This window comes from Argiope bruennichi, chromosome 4 (genome assembly GCF_947563725.1).
Source record: "Argiope bruennichi chromosome 4, qqArgBrue1.1, whole genome shotgun sequence".
Lineage (NCBI taxonomy): Eukaryota > Metazoa > Arthropoda > Arachnida > Araneae > Araneidae > Argiope > Argiope bruennichi.
The window spans coordinates 127,396,241-127,413,485 of record NC_079154.1 but is presented as its reverse complement, the minus strand read 5'-3'; the positions used below and the strand labels follow the sequence as shown (position 1 = coordinate 127,413,485).

At 28.6% G+C, this 17,245-nt stretch overlaps 1 protein-coding gene across 1 annotated transcript in view; it reads left to right on the top strand.

Annotated features, from left to right (window-relative positions):
* The first annotated feature begins 9,702 nt into the window (after positions 1 to 9,702).
* LOC129966838 (uncharacterized) overlaps positions 9,703 to 17,245 on the top strand; it is an 80,523-nt gene continuing 72,980 nt past the window's right edge. Inside the window, exon 1 of the mRNA XM_056081426.1 lies at positions 9,703 to 9,923. The gene's annotated coding sequence lies outside the window, so the exon portion shown is untranslated. The remainder of the gene's footprint in view (positions 9,924 to 17,245) is intronic.

Below are 17,245 nucleotides of genomic sequence, written 5' to 3'. Positions count from 1 at the left end.
TTTCTAAATATCGACGCATGCGTAATCTGATAGTCTTGTGATTGTTTCAAACCAGTTTAAACATTCGCGTGCATGTAAGCAAAATAACTCAGAAAATGCAAGAACTGAGTACATTAAATTCTGTATGCTATACTGTTACTGAAATTGTAGTTCTGTGTCTAATTTTGGTTTCAATAAGTCGAAAAAAATGCGTTTTAAATGTTGTGATTTATGGCCCTTTACAAGCCCACTGACAGTTATCTGTCAACGATTTAAGCCGAGTGAACGTCTCTTGTTTTTTTCAGTAACGCCAACTAGAGCCAAGAGTAGGACTTAGCTACTTCATGTGCCACATTCGCTTGCACAACCCCTTTTTACAGAGGGGCACATTCACACACCTCACAGAGGGAACACAGGAGAAGAACAACTATCCCCGAACCGGGACTCCAACTTGGGACGCCCAGATCACGGGGAAGACACGCTACCCCTCTGCCAGGTCGCACAGGACGCTCAGAACATTCAGGTCAATTCTTTATATAACGATACATTAAACCCTCAAACACGGAAATTTTGAAAATGAAAACTTGAGCACTCACGGCGTTCTTGGCCTTTTCCAAGGTACAGAATATTTATTCGGGATGAAAGTGGTGGGGGTGTAATTCCTTTGTTAAGCACCACACGAAACATGTTGGGTGTTCACTCTTATTAGCTTACTTAGGATTCGTCGCATAATAAAATGTTGGAACATCAAAAATTCATGAACCAGTTGAAACAAAATGTGATACAGATGCTACAAATGTTGCAAAATGTCATACATACCTGATGTTAAGTAACAATTGATACAGTTGTAAATTTGACCAGAAACTTAATAGTTATTTATGAACCAAGCAATAATATGCTATATTTCATTCAACTAGCTCATCCCGTTTCTGACTTATGAAATGATGATGATGATGATGATTTCAAATGATTTCAAAAACAATTTTTTCAGATTTAGGCAATTTTTACAGATATGGATTCATTAAATAAACCAAATAGGCAATTGCCTATAGGCACCAGAGTTTTAGGGGAGCTCGAAACCTCTAGATATTGTTGGTTATTATTTAAGCTATTTAATTTTGCGGTTTTCCTTAATTCTAAAGACCGTGCAATATAGAATATGCATAAGGAATTTAATCGAAACTAAGCATTTCCAAAATTGCTGGCTAACCAGCTGGTCTTCAAAGGCGGCTGATAGTTACATTTTATTCGTGAATTTGGAAAACTTTCAAATTTTTCATAACGGTAGTGTACTATGACATTTATCCATTTTATTATTAGCTATTTATGCTCCAGAAATTACTGCAAATATTATCCTTGAAATTTCTTGTTCATTCTTCTAGTTTTTTAATTAAATTAGATTCATTCTACTTAATGCATCTTTCAAATCTCATACGATTTATTATCTCCACGACAGCAACAAAACACCCATCAATTTCTATGCTCTCGCCACCCCCAAAAAAGAAAAGTGGTGGATATTACGGGACAAAACAAAATTTATCCTATTACATTGCCTCTTTTTTTTCTTTCTCTTCCTCCGGGGATATGAGAAGTAAGATTATTAGAATTTTTTTTCTCGACACGGTGAAGGTCGGCTCTTAATTGCGATGCATTAGTTATTTTTAGCTATATCGTCGTCTGCAGGGATTTCTCAGTGTTCTGGAAAGAAAAAAAAATAATAATGGATCAGACAAAACAATGGTGATTAGCATAATTGCTACGGAAAAAAATGAAGGAAAAGATAATAGGCAATAAATGTTTTTGGATAGTATTGGATCGTACCTCTCTGCTATATCATCACCATTGGTGTTTTTTTTCTCGTATGCTAAGTATAAAGTATTGTAAGCGTTAAAAAATATTCGAACTTGAGATTTTAATAAATCTCCACTTTTCAGATCTCCTTGAATCTCCTTGATATCGAAAAACACATTTTTGGAAAATGTCTATCCGTGCGTCTCTCTGTCTCTGACAAACATAATTCAAAAATGCTTTGAGCTGGACAGATGAAATTTGGTATATGATCTCTTCATTAAATATGCAGATTTCTATCATGCGGCAGAGGACAAAAAAGCTTCGATATCTAGGAACGATGTGGCTATAGTACTGCAAGGAGTACTAATCATTACTTTGGAAACGTCCAGTGCCTGGAGAATTTTCCAAACTTCAAACATGTTTATCAGGGAGGTTCGTGAAATTTAATGAAACATCCTGCAAAGATATCCATTCAAAATTGCGCATGTTCTAGATTTTCTTTCTGCTGACTAGCAGAAATGAGAAACTTTTGCCCAGCAATTACTTATTCGTTTTGAAGTGGTCAATACACGGCCATGAAACATTTTATGGACAGACGAAACCTATTTCCATCTGCAAGGTAGTTTAATACTCAAAATTGCAAATTAGGGACATAAGATAATTCTTTATAGATGCATACGTTGTCTCTTCATATTCAAAAGGTTAGTGTGTGGTGCGAGTTTATAGCAGCATTCATCGTTGAAACTTTTCTTTTTCGAGGATATTAATCTTTCGGATCCTATAAGCTGTACAATGGGGTGGAACGAAAAAAAATCAATTTTTTATTTTTAATTTATAATATTGTGGAAAAGTTGCCTTTTGGTGTAGATAAAATAAATTATTTGAAAAATATTATAACAAGCCTTGAAGTGCCGCAAGGACGTTAAAGTTTCATAAAATTGGAATTTTTTGCAACATTTTAAAGTTGTTTTTTTACTAAGTAATCAACTTTTGATTTTAAATTTGTAATAGCGTGGAAAAGTTACCTTTTGGTATAGATAAGATAAATAAAAATTATAAAAAAATATTAGAGTAGGAGAAAAGTGTGGACAGCATATTAACATTCCACGAGAAAGGACCTACTTCATTTTCTTGATATATATATATATATATATATATATATATATATATATATATATATATATATATATATATATATATATATTACGTTTTGCTTTTTCTATGGTTTTTGGCATAAGGACAATTAAAAACGTATTTGATTTTTGCTTTTTCTATGGTTTTTACTTATTTTTTTTTCTTATCTGCTGTGACACCACCCTATCGAGGTGAATGGGCTTTGAACAAGGTGTCACAACATATACTATATGATACCCCGACATAATCAGAGGCCATGCGGCATTTAATTAGCATTTTATGACAAATACAGCACCATCTATAGGTCAATCTTAAAACTTTTTTTTTTTTTTTTTTTTTGTTCTCAAAACAAGTTCTCATTGCTTCACATATACTTAGATGAAATACCGAATTATTTCGACGAGTAGTTTCTTTTTACAGCCTTTTGAAAGGGCAATTTTAATTATAATTGCCCTGTATATGAAAAGAATAAGCTGTTTTCATTATAAATAAGCAGAAAAAATATTTGTTTCTTAAAGTATTTGTTTTCTAGTAGCAAATTGGATATCAATCTGAATAAAATGAATTAAGATTACTTCAGCGACCATCTATCATAAAATATTGGTTTCATAAGGATAATCTTTCTATTTCCTGAAAGTAATAACTAAGGCCTGCGTGAAAACTTTTATCTTTGAATAATCTCGTTTGATGGATTGTTGCTCAGTAACCGGAATTCCACTCGTATTTTCATGCAACGGAAAGTATAAAATGGAGCTATTGTATTGAACGGTTCAGAAATTTGTCTCAAAGGTAGTTATAAATGTAAGTACAGAAAATTGATCTTCAATTCAAGCAATACTGTTGGGTATGGATTTCTCAAAAATATCTATTACTAACCGCCTATTATTAACGAATGGGATTCGAAATACACGAAGTAGAATATAAGCAACAATGGGATATTCCTGATTCTAAAATTCATTGAATACTGTTACATTAGTTCAGAACTCAGTAAAAGAATGGAAAGTAATCAGTATGAAAAAAATCACCAAGTTTTTATGTTTTATGAGCAAAATTCCATTTGGAAAGTATTCTTTGCACCTTACCACACATGATATTGATTTATAGAAATTCGGTGTAAACAATCCTAAAAATATTTGTTGTTGTTATTTGTCTTACCTAGAAAACCACTGGGATCTAATGATTCCAGTTAATAGTACCAGTGGGAAACATATGTCCTAACTTTATAGATTTCCCCCTCACATAGTATGAGGAATTTCAATAGAAACTGTAAAACAGTTTAGTTGCTTTACCGCAACAGCAAAGTTGCTTTACTGAAAATATTGGTTATGCTTATTTTCCATTTATATATTATTATTTTATAGTTTCAGATTCAACATTATTTATAAATGTTGGATATATGGAGACAATCTTTTTTTTTTGTAATAATAATAATTAGTTGTTAAATACATATTTGTTTTTATTATTGGCCTCTTCCCGAATATAGTGTACCTTATTAATCTTGTGATCTTATTGATTTCCTATTGCGTACAATTTAGATTAATGAAGATCGTCAAACAAAAAATTATAGACATCTCTGATGCCAGTAAATATAAAAAAATATAATGAAAGAAAATAATTTTCTAGTGGTAATAAAGAATATTAAAGTTTCTGTTTACTGACGTTAATGATCTCTAAAGTCATTTTCGCGAATAAAATGCTTTCTTATTAATTTCTTTCTGGCTTCTTTTATTTATTATATCAGAGGAAAAAAATAAATTTATATCGATTAATCCCGACCTCCATCTTCAAAATCGAAAGGTATAATTTCTTTTCCACCGCTCTTAATAAATTGATTCACATGCAGAATTGACATTTATGTGCAAAAGGGGTAAAGCAATCTATAATACATAATCGATATTCTGTAAAAGAAGATAAATTTCTATAGCTTCTGTAATACCGAAAATCATAAAAGATGGCATATTTTTTAAAACATAGTCATATATTGCTTTATTATATAGGGTGTTCATTAATTATTGTCGGGGTTTCCGTACCTCATAACTTTCGAATAAAAAATATTACTCAAAAACCGATTACGTATTCGTAAATTACAACTCAAAGAATTTTATTAATGATATTAAAGTGTAAAGCTTGCACAATTTGCACTTTGTAGGCATTCAGCTGAAGGCGATTATGTATTCGTAAATTCGCTGAACAAATTTTGACTCGAATTGAGGATGATGAAAATTACCTTCGGAAATGGTTCTTCAGTGACAAATCCACTTTTCATGTGTCAGAAAAAGTGAATAAACATAACTGTAGAATATGGGGCTCGGAGAACCCGCACGATTATCAAAAGTCAAAATTTGTTCAGCTAATTTACGAATACATAATCGCCTTCAGCTGAATGCCTACAAAGCGCAAATTGTGCAAGCTTTACACTTTAATATCATTAATAAAATTCTTTGAGTTGTAATTTATGAATACGTAATCAGTTTTTGCGTAATATTTTTTATTCGAAAGTTATGAGGTACGGAAACCACGACAATAATTAATGAACACCCTGTATATATTATAGTTATTATATATATATTATAGTCATTATTGCTTTATTATATATATAATATCACTCAAATCTTAAATCTCTATACAACTAGTATCATTATAGATACAGCTATAGAGAAAGAAAAATGAGAGAGAGGCTGTACTCTAAATGCATCCACATATTTTCTCTGGGGTTCAGTTCTAAACAGTTCATTTTTTGGTATAATAACAGTTCATTTTTTGGTATAATACTTATTACTAGTTTGGTATAGCTTCTGTAATACCGAACTAGTAATACTCATATTTGGTATAATACTTATTACCAGTTCTAAACAGTTCATTTTTTGGTATAATACTTATTACTAGTTTTCAAGAATCAACAATTAAATGACAGTTCGTTTCTTCATTATTCAAAAGCCATGGTGCAAACAGATTGTCATTGTCTCCAATTATATTTCCATTTATTCCCTTTCCATTATTATCTGTTCTATTTCTAATTATTTAAAAATGTATCGCCTTGATTTTATTAAGAATCTACGGAATATTTAAGATGTCTATGGATGCCGTATAATTTTTTTTTTAATTATCAGATACCATGTAATTTTGGTATCTAAATATGGAATACAATATAGTTTTTGTATCGAATTATATATTAGCACAGACTTTCTATCGAATGATCGGATTTCACATAATTTTTGTATCGATTTGTATCAGTTGAAGGCTTAATTATTTATATTTTAAATTAAAATAAAATTTATAGGTGAGATAACAAAAGATTAGGGAGATGCATTGCACTATGAAATAACATTGCACTATGAATAACAAATTTGTTCAAAAATAATTTATCAAGGAAGCCACTAAGATGCCACAACCAGTATCGCCAAAGAACGGTTAATAACACATAAATTAACATCCATGAAATGAAAAGAATTTTATAAATAACTATCTGCATTGATGAGGATGATGATGTCGTGTCCGCGTTACCATGGAAAGGGGGTGCAGTAGCTTCTGAGGGTAAAGCCCCCTGAGCACCCGAGGGCAGAAGTCTGACTTCTGGCTCATATGAAGATGAAACTCACACATTTGCGTGCACAACTCTTTTTACAGGGGGGTACATTCACACACCTCACAGATAGAACACAGATGAAGATCAACCAGGCCCGAACCGGGATTCGAACCCGAAACGTCCAGATCACGGGGAAGATGCGCTACCCCTTTGCAAGGACATCGGCAATTATCTGTATTAAAAATGTTTAAAGAAAAATGTATATTCTTATCTTAAGGATTCTGGTTGTTTATATTTTTAAAAGTTAACCTAAGAAAATTTGGCTCTTGAAGCTTCCACAAACGGTAAACATAATCAAAAATTGATTAAATGACCCAAATTTTATGAGACTAAAATTTTAAAAATCGAAATTTTTGACTATACAAAACTTCTTAAGGTTCTTTTAATAACAAACTAATTCTTTGTATGGAATGTTTTACATGAGAGTAGTAATAGTACTAAAAGATAATCAGTATTGCACATTGAAAGAAAGGAAGTAAAGAGAGTTCTAAGGTAAGGACTTCTTGTGTACAGCCGATTATTACAATCCCTCCACACCATTGACCGATTCCCTGAACTGGCATTCTCTTCGAAGCAGTTGACGCCCTAGCCACAAGGTAGTCATTCTTTGATCCTCGCCCTCATCTTCATCTACACCTGTCATCCTGTGAAATAAGGAGGAGGCCACAACTTTAAGAAAATATTAAAATTTTCCAAATTCCTCCAAATGTGCTTTTGAGGGAAGGAACTATTGGAAAAACGTGGTTGCATGTTCCATCGCTTGGCTCCAAAATCGTAATCGGTGATTACTTCTCTCTTCTCTGTTTTATTTTTCTTGCTTTAAAGGCAAGAACAGGTCAGCAAACAAGAACTTATAATTAGCATGTATTTTTCAGCTTGGGTAGGGATAGCTTGGTTGGTAGGGCGGTGGATTCGTGTCCCTTTAGTTGCTAGTTCGAGTCCCGTCAGCCGAAGACTCTCCGCGTGCGTGGTGACTGACGTGCGTATAAATCTGTCGTGGTCACAAAGTCCTCCATGTCGAGAGTAATACCACTGGGAGTACTGGATCAGGGGTAATCGTTATCTGATTCAGGTCTAAATTATGATCTGTGGGTGAGTGAATGAAATGCGTGAATGAAGTACGCCACGTAAAACGGGTTGTGGCGTGTGTGTAGCTAAGGCTTTCTCTTGGCCCTAGTTGGTGCTAATGTAAAAACAAGAGACGTACCATTGGCTTAAACCACAAATGACTTTGAAGTCAGTGGGCTTGTTTAGACAATAGCCATTCGAAACAACAGCATATTTCAGATTTCTTTGCTGAAACGTATGAGCAATATATTTCAATGCGGAAGAGTTTATAGTCCTGAAATTTGATAGAAATAAACTTTGATAATTGAAACAGAGGAATTAATTTAATATTTAATCGCTATAGAAAAAACTCGGTACCGTATTTGAAGGAAAATGCGACAGAATTAAAATAGATGAAAGTGCAAGATTCGAAAAAAGCATATAAGCGCCCCTTTTACCTTGCTCCATTACAGAATTTTATCTTCCAGTCAATAAGAAGATATAGCACACTAAATTAATGGTGTTTTGAAACTCGTTTAGATTTAGTTTATCTCGTGTTGAAATAAGTTATATTAACTCAATTGTTTATATTATGTCCTTATTTAAGGAATATGAAACATTCGTTTTTCAATTCAATGTTATAATAACATTAACAACAACTAGGTGTAAGGATGACAAAAAAAAAAAAAAAATGTGTCTCCACATGCAGTAAATCAGTTTTGTTTTCTATCAAAATAAAAATTGCATTATTAAACTAAAAATGTCAGAATCTTACAGAAATTATCTGACTTTTATAGTTTAAAAGAAATGGATTTCAGTTTCTATCAAGCAATTTCGTAATACTTATCTGGATGTTTTTTTTTATTAATAATAGTTCTTTAAATTTTTTTCTCAAGTTTCCCAGGGTCTCAAAAGTTAATAATTTATAAAAAAAACCTTCAAAAATTCTACTGATATTTTAAAATAAAAAATACCCTTAAAATAAAATTTGTCTGATAGTTAATTTTGTTTTATTTCTAACATTTATAATAGTTCTTAAATGATTATAATTAAGGAAAATAAATGTTAAGGCCTCTCAAAAAATTAAACAATTTCCTAGATATATTACGAATGTCGAATGAATACCATTTAAGTTTAAAGTGAACATGTTTTTAAGACTCACATTATGACATTCTTTACAAACACTTGAAGGATTTCAAATTTTATAGAGGCTTCTGTTGAAGATATTTGAAATCATCTCAATTACTAATTTTTGAGGATAAATTATTGTAAACAAGGTTTTATAACTTGAGAATTGTGTGTCATTCTTAAAAACATTTTGAAGAAAATTTTCCTAATTTCTTGACCTTGTAAACACAGCTGTAGAAAACTCTTGAAAAGTTATCACTAAAGAATTATAACTGCCTTTAAAAGTTTAATTCACATTGTGCTTTATTCGAATATATTCCTGATTTTGTTATATTTAGATTAATTTCTAACGATTTAAGCCATTTGACGTTCATTTCTTAATTATGCATTTTAGATTACTATATCACCGATATTTTTTTTTTTAATTTTCTACTTCGATATTTTTTTTTTAATTTTCTACTTCGATATTTTTTTTTATTTTCTACTTCCGATATTTTTCAAATAAAATAATGAATTGAATTTTCGAATAAATTTGATATTTTTTATGGTTGATTTCTTCACAAAAAAAAAGAATAGAATGATAATATTAATTACAAATACTGTTTGCATGTTATATAATTATATTTTGGCAATTAAATTTTATTAATTCGCAAAGCATCATCATTTCAATTGTATTCGAAAATACCCGAATATTTCTCGGAGCCAATTAATATAGTTGGCTAATTAAATACATAAAGAATTAATTAATTAAGAAGTTCTTCATTCTTGTCCAAGTTTAACCATTAAGGATATCAATAAGCAACAAAGTGCATCAAATAAAAAAAAGAGCCTAAGCTTATGAGTATAATAGAAAGGAAAAACTTTAGTCTTTCGAACTCAAAAAAAGATGAGCTATCATTAACGAGAATCGTTTGCAAGTTACTATGGTGACGCGCTGTATAAAAAGCCACGTGATCAAAAAAGCCTACTCGCTTAATAATACCGCGAAACGTATTGGACAATCACACAGCTCACGGTGTGTGTTATAGGCGAACGCCTTTCTTACGGATAGAAGAACGAGATTTTGCAGACGAAAAAGAAAAAAACTAAATAACAGACGATAATAAATGAAAAGGAAACGCAAAAGACTGTCAGCGAAAGCGCGCTCATGTGAAGACGATTTCTAAATAAAAGATGAATTTCCTGTAGAGTAAATGAGGCTTGACCTATTTCGAATGGGTTATTCTTTATACAATATTCACAAATTTGTGCTGGAAAGGTATGTAAGCGAATAATTATTCTACATATTTTTCTATTAATTATTTATTTCTAAGGGGTAACTTCCGACTTTATTTATTATTATTTCATTATTTAGGATTTAAAAAACAGTAGTTTTATTTTCTGCTGTTGGAATTTTTAAAAATAATGCAAAACTAGGATTTTTTTTAATTCTTTTATCACTATTCATTTTTTCGAATAAAATTTTTTCTTGTTCTATGATATTTAACTCAGTAACTTTATTATTCAATAATTCATGTAAAAAATATAATATAGTTTTTACGATTGTAATAATGAAAACTGAATTGTTCCAAAAAGATTATGCTATTACATTCTACATAAAAATGCCCCGAAGTATTTTCATTTATTATATAATTTTGAATTCTGATTAATAAATTTAGTTTGACTTAATTGAATATGATTTATCATATTTGAAATTTTCTATTAAAAGTTGTATGAATAACTTCACGTTTGCTTTTTAAATGTTTATTTAATTAAAAAAAAATGTTTTTATTAATTTTTTCTTTTAGTAATTTATTATTATTTTAGACAGTCTAAACGCATTTTTGTTTGATTCGTTGTCTGAATACAAATTTTGCTGTCACAAAATAGTTTTAAAATTTGTAATACAGGAAAATAAAATTTTGCTCTACTTTCTATTCAATAAAATTGAAAAAATAATAATTTTCATTTAATTGTGTTCCTCGTTATTTTTTTCAACAATTCAGAAAGAAAATTTAAAAATTAGATAACGGTTTTTAAATAAAATATGAAAATTAAAATTCTTACGAAATTTACTGAATTTGATTAATATTGCAATAAGCAAACATTTTTATAAATTAGCCAACGATTTATTTTGTTTGTCACTTTTTGGTTCAAATTATGTTACAGAAATAAATAATTTAATAAGCTAAAAAAGAAATAAAAATTTTAAATAAAAGAAATAATAATTTTAAAAAATAGTTGAACTACACCAAGCATAGATATTAGATTGTAATAGATTATTTTATTTTAAAACTGAATGAGCAAACTTTCAAAGGCGATTGAAAATTTTATCAAAATATCGAAAATTTGTGTTTGCGTGTATTTTTTTTTTAATTTTTTATCGACTGAATAATAATTTACGCTTAGTGATTTCATCATCATTTATGAAACTCTATGAGAAAGAAATTCAATTAAAGAAAGCATTGCATGTTATTATATTTAAAAAGGAGGATGTTTATTAAAGGAATTAATTATTAAATACATACTCTAATATCTAAACATTTGCTCATGTTTAAATTATTTTTTAAAGATAAGCATACGCACCCTATACATAAAAAAGAAAATTGTTTATATTTAGAAAGATATGTTAATTAGCAATTAATAATTATATTAAAAGAAAATTTGAGCTGGTAAATAAATTTCATCAAACATTTTCGTAGTTTTCTCAATAACATAAACTTATTCATTTTTAGAGCTATATTTGATTGCAATCATTTTGTTTTGTTCTTTATTTTAATTTTAAGGAATTTTTTTTAAGAAATTATATTTGGAAATGTAAGGAAATAAAAGTATGCTATAAAACTCTTATCAAAGTTACGAATGATTTTTATGAAATATTTTAAAATTTATTAAATCTTTCCATATAGCATGGCAAATGGCATGTGCAAATTATAGGTAGCATCTTTTATTTTCCCGAAGATGTTTTTATGACATATAAACGCTTGAATCTTTTGCCTTAAGCATTAAAGATTTTACTTTTGGAATATAAAACTAAAATTATTTGATATAGATTTATTATATAAAAGAGAGGAGTTTTATAATAATTTTAAAACAATAGATGTTGAGTAGAAACACATTTTATTGAACATTTTTATATAGATTTATATATTATTATATATATTTTATGATTATATATATCATTATATATATTTTTTATATTCTAAATAACTCTCAAATAAAATTAATGAATTTTACCTCATAATAAGAGGCTTTATTATTAATTGATAAAGATGATGATTTTCATTTTTTTTTTCATGAAATAAAATTCAATTATTTTTTTCCGATTATTAATTTTGCGAAATCAATTCAAATTCCCAGAAAAGATAAATTAATTTCCCTAACAATCGACTATACCATTAAGAAATTCAAATTTTCTTTTTTACAGGCCAACAGCTAATAGATAATTGTTTATAGATAATTGTTTTACAAAATTTAATCGAAAAAGTTTTTTAAATGTAAATTAGACTTAATGAATTCGCATTCGCTAATTGAACTTTTTTCTCAAATAAACACTTAAAAAATAACTAGTTTTATCATTGCCATAAGAAAAAAAAAATATTTTATTCGAAGATTTTGTATTTGATTAATTTTACGAAGTAGTTTTTAGGAAGTTTGAAGTTACAAATATGTTTTATGAATCAAAAGTCAGAACGAAAATTTTATTAATAACTTCATGACATTGTTCTGAAAGTTTAATGAAAATGTAATTAAATAAATATATATTAGTCGATTTTTTTAAGTGATCAAAATTAAAATTAACACTTTGTTTCAATTATTAAACCCGAACACATTTTCCGATGGTTTGATGTTTGCGAAGTATTTAACATTTTTTTTTATATATATATAATCCTGAGAATCTGTAGTCACAACTACTGAAAATTTCTTTTTTAATTTTAATCTTCCGTTCTCTCTCTCTTTTTCACACTTTTTTTTAAATACATTATTATAATGCCGCAGAATAATAGTTTAAGAATAAGTTTTCTTCTTTCTCCACAAATTTGGACGATAAAAAGGTATTTATATGCATATCTCCAAGACCTCGTGTTTCTTTTTAAGAAAATTGAATTTTTCAACAAGAAATGAAGTTATCGATCTGAACGCTTACCAGATATTCCTGCGTGGACAGTATATTTTTAAGTATAATTACAAAAATTTCACTTGGATTGAAAAAATTAAAAATATTTTTCCAAATTTAAAAATTTGTAACATATATTCATGACATTCATACGTTTGACAATTCACTGCACAGCCTTTTTTTTCAGTACCTATAATATACTTATAACTACTTTTCTAGTCGATTAATATAACCTTTTCTAGTCAGGATTCATCGATATAAACTTTTCTAGTCAGGTTAATAGTTTCTTTTATTGAAACGTGAAAAACCAATTTACACCCTCACTATCCTGCCACACATACAATTATTTGTTTTCATGGCGAGGAACAAATATAGTGAGGGTTTTGGATGGTCAATTCGACAATTTAAACCAAAAAAATTGCTGTTATGTTTTTTTCCACGTCAATCAAATGAATTATAAGAACAAATACGCTAAAAAATTTCTTTGATACAGGGAAAAGTTCATGTTTTTATTTCATATAGCTATCATCAGGACGCGTAGACTAACAATAGAGTTCTGTTAATGGGCAAATATAATAGAAAATGCATCCTTTTATGTCTGCAAAATTTTGTTATATAACGAAAGAATCAAAGCTATACACTTTTTCAAAAGTCTAAGTGTTTCAGCACTTTATAGAAAATTACGATGTTAATTAATTAAAAATTAAGCTGAATTTTGATGTTTTTCCTAAATAATTTTCAAAATATTATTGCACAAATATAAAATTTACACAATTCCAAAATTTTGAAAAATTGCCTTTTTAATGGTACAATTTAAGACTAAAGCAAAATTTTCCTGAATTTCAGCAATTTTTAAAAAGTATCTTTTGCCTGATTTTTTACAACAGATTACATTGTTGCCCCTGAAATTGAAACTGTTTTCATTGTTTCATCAAATGTTTAATCGTGCGATCTTTTCCCTAAGTTAGAAACTAAACAAGAAAAACTTTGCATAATATCTGTATAGTTTACGAAATGGAAAAAAATGTGAAATTACTACAATACCACGAAATTTAGAAGATAGATTAGCCGAAAATTTAAGCTTTTAATAGCACTTTGTTGTATGGGATTTTCACCATTAGAAAGGTTCTTTAAAAAATGAACAACATATGTAAGAGAATTAAACTAACACAGCTTTAATATATGAAAATCTGACGAAATTACGGGCATGAAATTATATCTAAACGAATTAACTGACATTAAACATAAGCAATATCCTCAGCGAACCAGATGGTCGTCAAAGGCAATTAGTACATGATGGAATGGAGCTTCTATGCAGAAGGTTATTATAATACAGACAGAAGAATATTGCTAGCTATAATAATAGCCCGGTGACCTCAGTCAAAATTATGTTTTTTCGTAATAATTATAAAATAATTTTTTTCTCTGAAACTTTATTCATGTGATTACAAATGAAATTTTGTAAGCCCCCGACATTCTCTTCTGTGAATCATACATTTTTTGGGCGGGAAAGGAAGAGAGAAATGAAATTGGCAACTTAGAAATCTGGGTGTAGTCTGAGGAGTTTGAATGAGAAAAAAAATTATTGCTAAATTTTTTACTTAATCACTTCATGCTAAAGACTAATATGACTTGCTCAATTTTTTTTTCTCCTTTGGCGAGCAGAACTTGGCTTCCAGATAGAAAAGGTAAAGTTTTCAGTTTTTAAAAAATAAATAAAGTTTTCATTATTTTTCTAGATTATATGAAAGAATATATTTAATAGTAAAAACGATAAGATAAACTTGTAAAGCATAAAAGAATATGTGTACAATGAATGCCAACATTACATATTTTATTGCAGAAGAGTAAATATTAATTTTTAAAAAAATTTTATGGTTTCTTTTAATTTTCAGAAGAAAAATCATCTTTCTTCTTAAAGATGGGGCATGAAGTTTTTTAAATAAAAATTCGAGGAAATTAGTTACTTAATGATTAAATAATATTTGAATTTTAAAATCAAAATTTTTGACGATTACAATATTTTTTTCTGCATTACCTTTAATAGAATATAAAATATTTAATATGATTTGGTGAAATTTAATTTAATGTTTTACTTTACTATTAATAAATTATTCAAAAGCAAATACGTTACTAACGTTTTGCATTTATTTTCTTTTTATTAATTTATACATTCAAGAGGAAAATAAATATATAATGAATTATAAATTGGAGAAAGCGAACGAGGGCCCAGGAACTATCATAAAATTTAATGAAAAATTAACTTTTTGGGAAAAAAGATTCCAGAAATTAAACCTTAATTATTCTTTTACACTTCTTTGTCATCTAAAAATTTATTAAACGCTTTTAATATTTCTCTGGTCACATTCGCCAGTTTAATTCCATTGAAGACAGCGCAATTATTTTAATAAGCAACGGGTCGTCGTGGGGTAGACTAAGAACAAGTTTGAGTATAATGTCAGCTGGTTTAGGTGTAAGGAATTTGAACTAGGTAAAATTCAAAAAGGTGATGAGCAAAAGTAATAGTGTCCAAGCTCATTCATCATATATGACAATATGTGCAGTATCGAAAACTTCTGTCGATTGCCGTATTAATGTGGGAAAAAGATTGTACACGAACTCAACACCTACTTTAGCAATGTACTAAATATATGCAAAAAAATTAGTTTACGGAAGTTGTGTTTTTATTGGGTATTACGGCAATTCAAACGATAAAAAAACACACAAATGAGATTGTCTCTTCAGAATTTAATGCAATATCAGGCTGAAAGTGTTTCTTTCTTGCACTGTATCATTGGGGTGGGGGCTAAAACGTGGGTACATCATATGGAATTTGAAAAAAAAAAGTATTTCAGGTCCGAAGCCGAAATTCAGGAAGTCATTAATAACCTGATTTCTTCTTTGCCGGCTTGGATAGGTTCATCGATGGCCCAGATGTTTCAACAATCATAATGCAATGTAGAAAAATGATATGTACCAATGCTTTTTTACCGTAGTATTTATTTCTTTGATTTTGTGATAAATCTTTTCTTTCAAAGGACTTCCTTTGTTTTCTTACACCATACGTATAAAAAACACTAACTAAAAAATTAAGTTTCAACTACTTACATACAAAACTCCTTTATGAGCGATCAATGTCAATTCAAAGCATACTGAATGGAAAACCTAAATGATACGACTAGGGATATATCTCAGAAGTATTAAAAACATTTTCATTCCAAAATTCAGATGATTTGGAATTTTAAAAACTTTCTAAAGGTCAAATTTCTACTTCTACCAACTGTCTGTCCTGTTTCTGAACTTCGTTTGAAACCCTCCTGTACTCAGAAATCATAATCTAATAATGACCGTGTCCTTGCGATAGAATAATTACGCAATTATAATTCTGCGACGGTATCGATGTATTTTACAGCACAAAACTTGTACCTCTATTGTCCAACTATTGATTCCTGTTGATTTTTTACTCAAATGAATACAAATCACGCCATTCTGAACCACGAATAGAGATGCCTAACTTCCAATGATAATAATAAACAAATTCTGAAATATTTTATTTTTCTGATAATTTTCAAACAAAAAAAAAAGATTTTTTCAAAATGGAAAATAAATATTTGTTCAGTAAAAAGTCAATGTCGAAAGCAATAGTGAAGTAAATTTTTCTTTCATTAAGAATTTTGAAAAATGCAGTAAAATTGCTGTATTTGTGAATTTTTGTGTAAAATCCATTGTAAAAACATCTAAGAAACAGAAATATATAAGCTAAACGCCAAAAGTATTTAAAAAATTGAGAAAATGTTTTTTATTCTTGTCTCGAAAGAGGTATTGACCAAAAATCTTTATCAAATGATTTTGCTCAAAATATTGGAAATAGCTGAAGAAATATATTATTTAGTTTTTTAGCTAAAAAATAAGCTGCATTTTTACCCATTCTTTAAATATCGGGATTCAAATCACATATAACTTGATATTTATAAATTTTTTTGGCATTGTGAAACATTTAAACTACTATAGAGTACTTTTAAATGAAAAGGTTATTTATTCTCTAATTCAAGAATTCTATAGAATATATTGAGAAGTTATTATACTAAATTTCAACAAAAAATATGCATGCATTTTAATTTATGAGGTTCCTTTGTAAAAAAAAACTCTACCAGGGTCTAGAATTTGAGAAAATAGGATTTAAAAATATAAAATATTATTTAATAATAAAATAAAAATAAAAATAACATTATAAAATTGCATTTTACTTTGCAAATATAAAAATCATTGTAATTTGTCAAAGGGCGAACTAAAACATCTAAACATTTCATCTAAAATAAAGAACTAAAACAAATTTTAAACAATTTTATGAAGAACATTGTTCAGAAATTAAGATTATTGAATAAAAAATATTTCATATTTTTACAAAAAATTAATTTTTTAATGTAGCCACCATAAATGTCTCTGTGTGAAAAACAGAGGTTTTTTCGATCCTTTTTTTAGAT